This window comes from Xenopus tropicalis, chromosome 2 (assembly GCF_000004195.4).
Source record: "Xenopus tropicalis strain Nigerian chromosome 2, UCB_Xtro_10.0, whole genome shotgun sequence".
NCBI lineage: Eukaryota > Metazoa > Chordata > Amphibia > Anura > Pipidae > Xenopus > Xenopus tropicalis.
The window spans coordinates 155,566,278-155,573,779 of NC_030678.2; positions in this window are offsets into that span (position 1 = coordinate 155,566,278).

Below are 7,502 nucleotides of genomic sequence, written 5' to 3' on the forward strand. Positions count from 1 at the left end.
TTTTACAAGACTTTCCATGCCCATACTGGGTTACCTTTTTTTGAATCAATAACAATGTGTTTCTGTAAATGCTATAGGTGGTGTTATCAATTACAGTGGCACCAATTCATATGTATATTGCAAAGATTCATGGGTTCTCTAGTGATTGACTTCATCCACCTGAATTGTGGGACAGTGTTTGAATGTAAACGCCTGGCAGATGAATGAATGTGTATCTCAAATACCATCTAGCAGCCCTAGATATCTTCAGCCATTTATTCAGTTTGACTTAAAGCGTGAATTTCAAAAATCCTTTTTTTTAATGATTATCTGTAAAGAATGTTGGTATGAGTGAATTAACTACACTTCTCATAAATTACATTGGGGGAGGGTCTTAATTTGCCATCTAATTCATTGGGGTGTTTTGTCATCTGTTCTATGGACTCAGTATCAAGGTAGAGTGTTGCTACTTGGCTTCAGTTGATAGTAGCATACCTTCATCCTGTCGCTTTCCATCTTCTTCAGAACTATAAAGGAGTCCTTACACAAGCTGGTCAGAGCTGCCAACTCTGCCCCTCCAGACCAAGTTGGTAGCTTATTGGTTTCACGACAGCCTGTCTAACAAATTGCCCATCAGGTTAGGAGCACATTGACATTGATGTGGTCCTCTCGTGACGAGTCTTCCTAGGCCCCCCATAATCGCCTGATCTTTGCGCGGGGACCAAAATTATTCAAGCAGCCCAGTTTGGCCTTTCACATGGGAGCCAAATCAGGCAGAGATCTGCTGGTTTGGTGACCTTTCCAGTTGAGTTGACCTGGATGTTGTTTGGATGCTGGTGTTTGTAGTTTAGCAACAGCCGGAGACCCATGGGTCAAAGATCTTTTGCCTAAACCAGGCTCTAGTTTCAGCTGCTGCTGGAGACTGTATGCCTTTTGCAGACTCCTTCTGTTTAAAGGAAAAGTAGCGCCAAAGTACCTGTAGTGCACTGTAATGCAGAGCTGGCAAGCCATTTATTGGCTTATTATATACTGAAAAGTCATGTTGTGATCATAGTCCCATGCTCCACTCATATCATATTCAAATTGACTAATGAACCATCTCGCTGAGGTCTTTCAAGGCCTTAGAGCCATTCACTTGAGTCAGCAACGTAATATTCACCAAGGTTCTGCCCCTGCTTCCCATACAAAGACAATCTGTAACTCAATAGGGAACAGCAAGCCTGCTATCCGTAACCCTTCACTTGCCATTGATCTTCCATTTGTATTTGTATAGCCCCCCCCCCCCCCCCCCCAACCCCTTAACACCAGCATCAACTGGCTTGGCTTTTTTATTTTCCTTATGCATCAGTAATAGGGAGTAATACAAGGGATTGCAAGATTTTTGGGTTTGGCAATGTATGTTTGACTCCCTATGGAACAGGTTTAGATACTTTCACTTGTACTCTCTGATGTGGCTGCATTATTTATTGATCCAGTTATCATCAGTGCCAAGGAGAAGTTATCAATTTTAAAGGGGTAAATAAAGACCTGATCAAAAGTAAGCATCTGCTAAACAAAGCTTTTCCCTCATCAAATGTTATATTTGCCACCTGTGTATTTCTGTTGACTAACTCGCCCCCTGGCTGTGTATGCAGGGTAACACATTTGCAATGCCCGGCTAGAGTAGGTCCAAGAGGCTACATGCTGGGGGTCTGACTTGTTTCAGGGGCTTTATGTGTTTGAAATAGCTGGTGTTAAAATACATTCAGGATCTTTGCTGCCATTTAAACATTATTGATCACAGATACTTCTGATCATCCTTTACACCTAGATTTATTTATATACTATTCAAAGAACGAGTGTACCTTTAAATGTCCACTAGACTAGACCTCCATATGTTTCTGTTGAATTCAGCTTAGTATAAGAGAATATCTCTGCTGGCATAATTCTGTGGTGCAGTTATTCCTACTAGGGAGCATCTGCAGGTCTGTTTGACCCTACTGGGGGCCACTATGGCAATAACATCAGACAACTCTTACTTGATTCCTGTAATGGAATATAACCTAACAGGAGGACCATGGGGAGCTATAATAACGATTGTGAGCCAACCCCAGTTAGTGGTGGTTTAGGCTAGACTAAGGGGCATCGCCTATAAGGAGATTTCTGGCAATTTATTAGCTGCATTATTAAATAGAACAAAGTGGGGCCAAATCCCTTCAAATCACTGTAACTAGTACCACAGAGCTTCTTGTCGCCAGGGCAGTTGGTAGCTTATTGAGGGGGGGTCAAACCCCTGTGTACGGCAGCACTAGCCTTGCCTGGTGAGCAACTGCCATACAAGCGAATATATTTTTTGTCCCCTGCCCACAGAGCTCCTAATCCCCCGCGGCAACTAGGGCATCTGTGGACAGGAGGCAAAAAGCTATCCCCATGTACAGTTGCCCTGTTTATAGCATAAAGGGTTCTGCCCTGACCCAAACCTGTGACTACTCAGAACCAGATGAGCAAAATTTATTAAAGGGGATGTAAAGTCAAAATCTTAACTTGGTGTTTACATATAGCCTTAACACAGGAAAGCACTATATGAGATGTTCTAAAAAATAATCAGATGTCAAGTTAAAGCTCTCTGCTCATGTTTCACTTCTTTATCTGTGCCTGGCTTGCTCTTATCAGCAACTGACCAATGACAATCCAGTAAACAAACCCCTGTGCTTTTTTTTCAAGTCTGGGGCAGGGCAGTCCTCTGCTTTTTTTTTTCCCCACATCAGGCCGGCCGCTGGCCGTGTAGCTTTCCAGGAGCTGTGATCAGAGCACATCAGGGGAAAAGCGTTAAGGTCCCCATACACGGGCCGATCCGCACGCTTGGTGACCTACGGGTGGGCAATATCGGGAGAATCCAGACTAATTCGATCGTTTGGCCCTGGGGCCAAACAATCGAATTATAGGGACAGGTATAGGAAAAGTCGGTCCAGGGACCGCGTCAACGCGCCGATGCAGTCCCCCGATCTGACTAGATTTTCTAACCTGCCCAATCGAGATCTGGCCGATTTCGGGCCGATTAGCTGCCGAATCGGTCTAAGGGACCCATATCGGCAGCTAGTATCGGCCCGTGTATGGGGACCTTAAGATGCAAAATACAGAGGCTTCTAATTAAATAAAAGGTAGAAAGTTTCTAATGGGTTTATATTGGCAGTTTATTTAATTTGGTCTAAATAACACACAAGGATTATGATTTTTGACTTTACTTCCCCTTTAAAGGACAAACATGGAGAATAAAAAGGATTCCAATGATTATTGTTATAGCACAGCATTAATAAATCATACGTGAAAAATACTGAGTGTCTGGGTTCCTTCCAGCTACTACAGCCAAACACTGCATTGTACAATATTCCATGAATACTACTCTGAACTGACGTTTCATTGGGTGCAATGATGTCTCTTATTTACGTTCTAGGCCAAGGTTTGTTACCAACCATTTTTATAGAAAACACGCAGCAAGTAGGGAATTATTTTTGTCAAGCGTTAAAAGGAGCGTTCATAGGATTTTTTTTTTTTTTTAATTCTTCACCTCAAAGCCCATTTCATACGTGTTTTTTTGTGTTTGTACATAAATATATATATTTTTTTATAAATTATCAGGTGGCGGATCAGAACGGCAAATTAAATTTTACTTCTAGTGCAGCTAAAAAATGAAAATTGAAGAAAAAAAATAAAAATTGCGGAAAACTTTAACGAAAACGCCATAGCAAATTTATCGAGAGAATTAAATTATATTAACAGAGATGAAAATGACCAAGATAAATGAAGCATTATAGAAATATTTTTAGAAGACAGGGACGATTTCAGATGTAAATAGTGGCGGCGGACTGCTGCGCCTCGGCGCGGGGGCGGGGCAGCAGCCTGTTATTTTGTATATTGGAAGCCAGAATTTTATGAAATATATGTTATTTGTTAACATATGTAGATGTATTAAACAACATATAAATTATGAGAAGTTGCACTTTTGATACAGATTTATAGATATTTGGCGGGTTGTATTAAAGGGCTTGCTTGAAATAACCTGTTGTGTTGTAATGATTTTCCTGTTCTACAGAATTAAATGAAAATGGACGAAAAAGCGATGTTTGTTTTGTGTGTTTCAGTCATTTCTGCAAATTTCTAGCGAATTCTCATCTTTTGTAATTCTGCAGCGTTTACGTTTTTGTGCCTGTGCCTTTAAAGAACTCTCTAAGCCAATAACACCCTTAGGCCTTACTAACATCCTAGTGCCCCTGAACTATATCTCTATATCCCTCTTTCTGCCATAAGCTTATTCAGTTGGCCTTCTGTAAGCTGCGTACACCCTATCAAAACCTTGATGAAAAAAGTTGTGTTTTGGGGTGATTTATTGAAAATGTCTCCAAAAACCCTACTAGTCCCGCCCATCTGTTGCACTTCCTGTTGCCTCCTTTCCCAGGCCTCCTTTTCATCAGCCAGGCTGACCTAAAAGGGGACTGAAACCTGTGCTTGTGTGACTGCAGGGCTGTGATTGGCTACTCCACTCCTACTGTGCTTCTGGCAGGGACTTTTAGAACACGCCCACCCCTCATTTGAAACACGGACAGGGACCATAGTCAATCTATGGGGAGCTCCAATAAAGAAGCTATTTTTAATAATAATAATCTTTAGTCCAGAGTGAAAACATCACTATATAATACCCATTACTGACAACACGGTTAGGGTGGGTTCCATTTATGCTGTAACTCCCTTTAAAGTGATGGATTCTGAGATTCTGCGGGGTCATGACATTGCAGGGATGGGCTGGCCCGTAAATGGGCGGAGCAGGTTGCATTTGGTGAGTAGGAAAGAGGGTATTTTATTCCCTTTAAAAGATCCCTGGACCATCTGGCAGAACTTTGCTTACTATAGGTCAATACCTGCTTCTCAGTCCAAAAGCACTCGCTGGGTCACGCACTTGCATTCAGCTGGAAGGGAGAAGGGGGGGTTCTGCACTTCTCTATGTCAGCGGAGAATATGCCAATATGTCAAACGGAACATCAGGAAGCCAAGAGGTGCAGCTACTCTTCACTTTTCTCATTTGCAGAGACATGTAACTTTGGCAAATACTATTTTAAACCTGCCCAAACCACCTCTATCCATACATGTATATGCAGTAGCGGTCCAACCAACTAGGCGCCCTAGGCAACCCCGACAGCCACCTCGCCCCTGTACCCCCTGCAATAACAAGTGGTGTGGGCAATGACAAGGGAGCACGGACTAGGGGTAGGCAGGAGAGGTACCTGCCCCCCCATATATTGTTCTGGACCAGTGGGATGCCATACATATACTGTAGTAATACCTTGTTTTGTCTGATATTATTGCTATGTGGAAGGCCAGCCTATGCGTTGAGCACAGACACTCACACAAGTCTGACATACTTTTATCCATCTGACGTAAAGCAGTGAATGTTAAACACCAGATACGCACAAAGAACATGCCGGGGAAGTATTTTCATCCATAAATCCCAAGCACTACAACAAGAGAAGCCATTGATTGTAGCTGAGTAATGGAAAATTTGTCATAGTGTTGTTATGGTTATGGAAACTCTGCAGGGTCTGCGAGCCATATTCCTCTATATACAGGGCTGTATGGTTTCCCACCTGGGAGCTCCGTGTGACGCATCGCTTGTATCCCTCAGTGGGAGAGGGACATGCAGGGCCGAGCTAACGTATGCACAGCCTGAGCCCTTCTTCCATTTACTGAATAATAAATCCTACACTAATATGTGGCCTCTGATACATTTCAAAGAATAAACTCCTAATTAGGGGATTTTATTGGGATTGTTTGCTGTTGTGTTAACTGTTAGTATAATGTAAAGAGGGTTTATCTGGGACAATTTGACATTGGTCTTCATTTTTTATTATTTGTGGTTTTTATATAATTTAGCTTTGTGTTCAGCAGCTATCCAGTTGCTAAGGTCTGAATTTCCCTAGCAACTGGGCAGTGGTTTGAATGAGAGATTGAAATATGTATAGGAGAGGCCTAAACAGAAAGATAAGTAATAACAAAAAGTAATAAAATTGTACCCTGTGCTACTCCTACCTGAGAGTGAATGGGCAATAGAGTCTGAAATTCCCATTGGCCTCTTTTGTCTCTACCTAAGCCAGAAGGAATTTCTCTAGGAAATGTTCCGTTATATACACAATATACACACAGACTGCCTTACAGAACTGGCTTTGTGTTTATTTCTCTAAGCCTGACCAACCTGTGCTCCTTCCCAGAACAATCATTTGTCTCGGTGGCCTGTGTTTAAGGTTTTCTCGTGAATAAAGGTGAAAACCTCCCTAATTATATAATTCATGGAAACAGAGAGAGATAGTAGTGTGTTTATACCATGAATGTGCCAGATGTGCTTTAAAGAGGTGATTTGCAGGGGGTTTCTCCTGTTATCCCAGACATGGTGGTCTTTACATTCGGGTGTTAATATTCTAACAAATTATGATCCATTTCCAATGATGTGAATACCATTTTGCTAAGAAATATAGGGTGCATTGGGGTGGCTAAAGTACTACATGGCAGTAGTTTTTCATTTCATCCTAACGCCTCCCCCGCAATATGGTAGACTGCTGTATAGAGCTATATTGATATGTATAGTCCATTGACTTCTATGAATAATAACTTCAGATCCTAAATACATTATACAGTGAGGAACAGAAGTAACACCCAAAATACATTAAATGCAGTAAGAGACAGAGTGTAGTGGCACCACAAATATATTAAATAAAGTGAAAATCAGTGTGAACTTTAGCCCCAAATTTATTAAATACAATGAAAGGCAATGATTTTAGACACCCCAGCCCACCACCCCCCTTCCAAAAAGCAGGTTTCCCGAAGGCTGGACAAAATTACACCATTGTAGAGGTCAAAATGAAGTCAGAAAAGTTTGCATGCCTAAATGTGCTGGCTTGCCACCTAGTGGTAGACAAGAGAATTGCGCCCAAGCAGTACAAATATTTTTCCATTGTTACTTGGGTCCTATTGAAAGTATAGTAAGCAGGAGACACAATAGCTTACCTGACAGCAAGAACAATTGGCAGTGCTGGCTCTGTGCAGGCACAATGCACTGATATAGCTGCACCCCTACCCCCCACCTCAATATTACCAAAAAAAAAAGTTAAAGCACCAGACTGAGGGCCCACCGGGGCTGCCAGACCCCCCAAGGAATCCCCGCTGCACCCCCCTAACCCCCCATAGGGGCACCTGCCTGAAGTCCTCCCTTGAGCACGTGTAAGTAGAAGGAACACCGGCGGGCGGGGGAGCACCAACAGGGATCGGCTCAGTCTGACCCAGGGTGCATCAGTGAGAGGATGGGGAGTAATGGGACCAGACTGGACTGTGAGCTTCTGTGCCGAACACCACTAAATCTAATCGTGTGCAAATAAGCCTCTGTAAATCTGAGCAGCAATAGAGTCTTGCTTTGGGCATTAACACTGAGGGATTACAGATGGTGATCTGGATTCTGTCTGGTAAAGAGAAACAGGCATTTTATAAAGCCCTGATGTAGA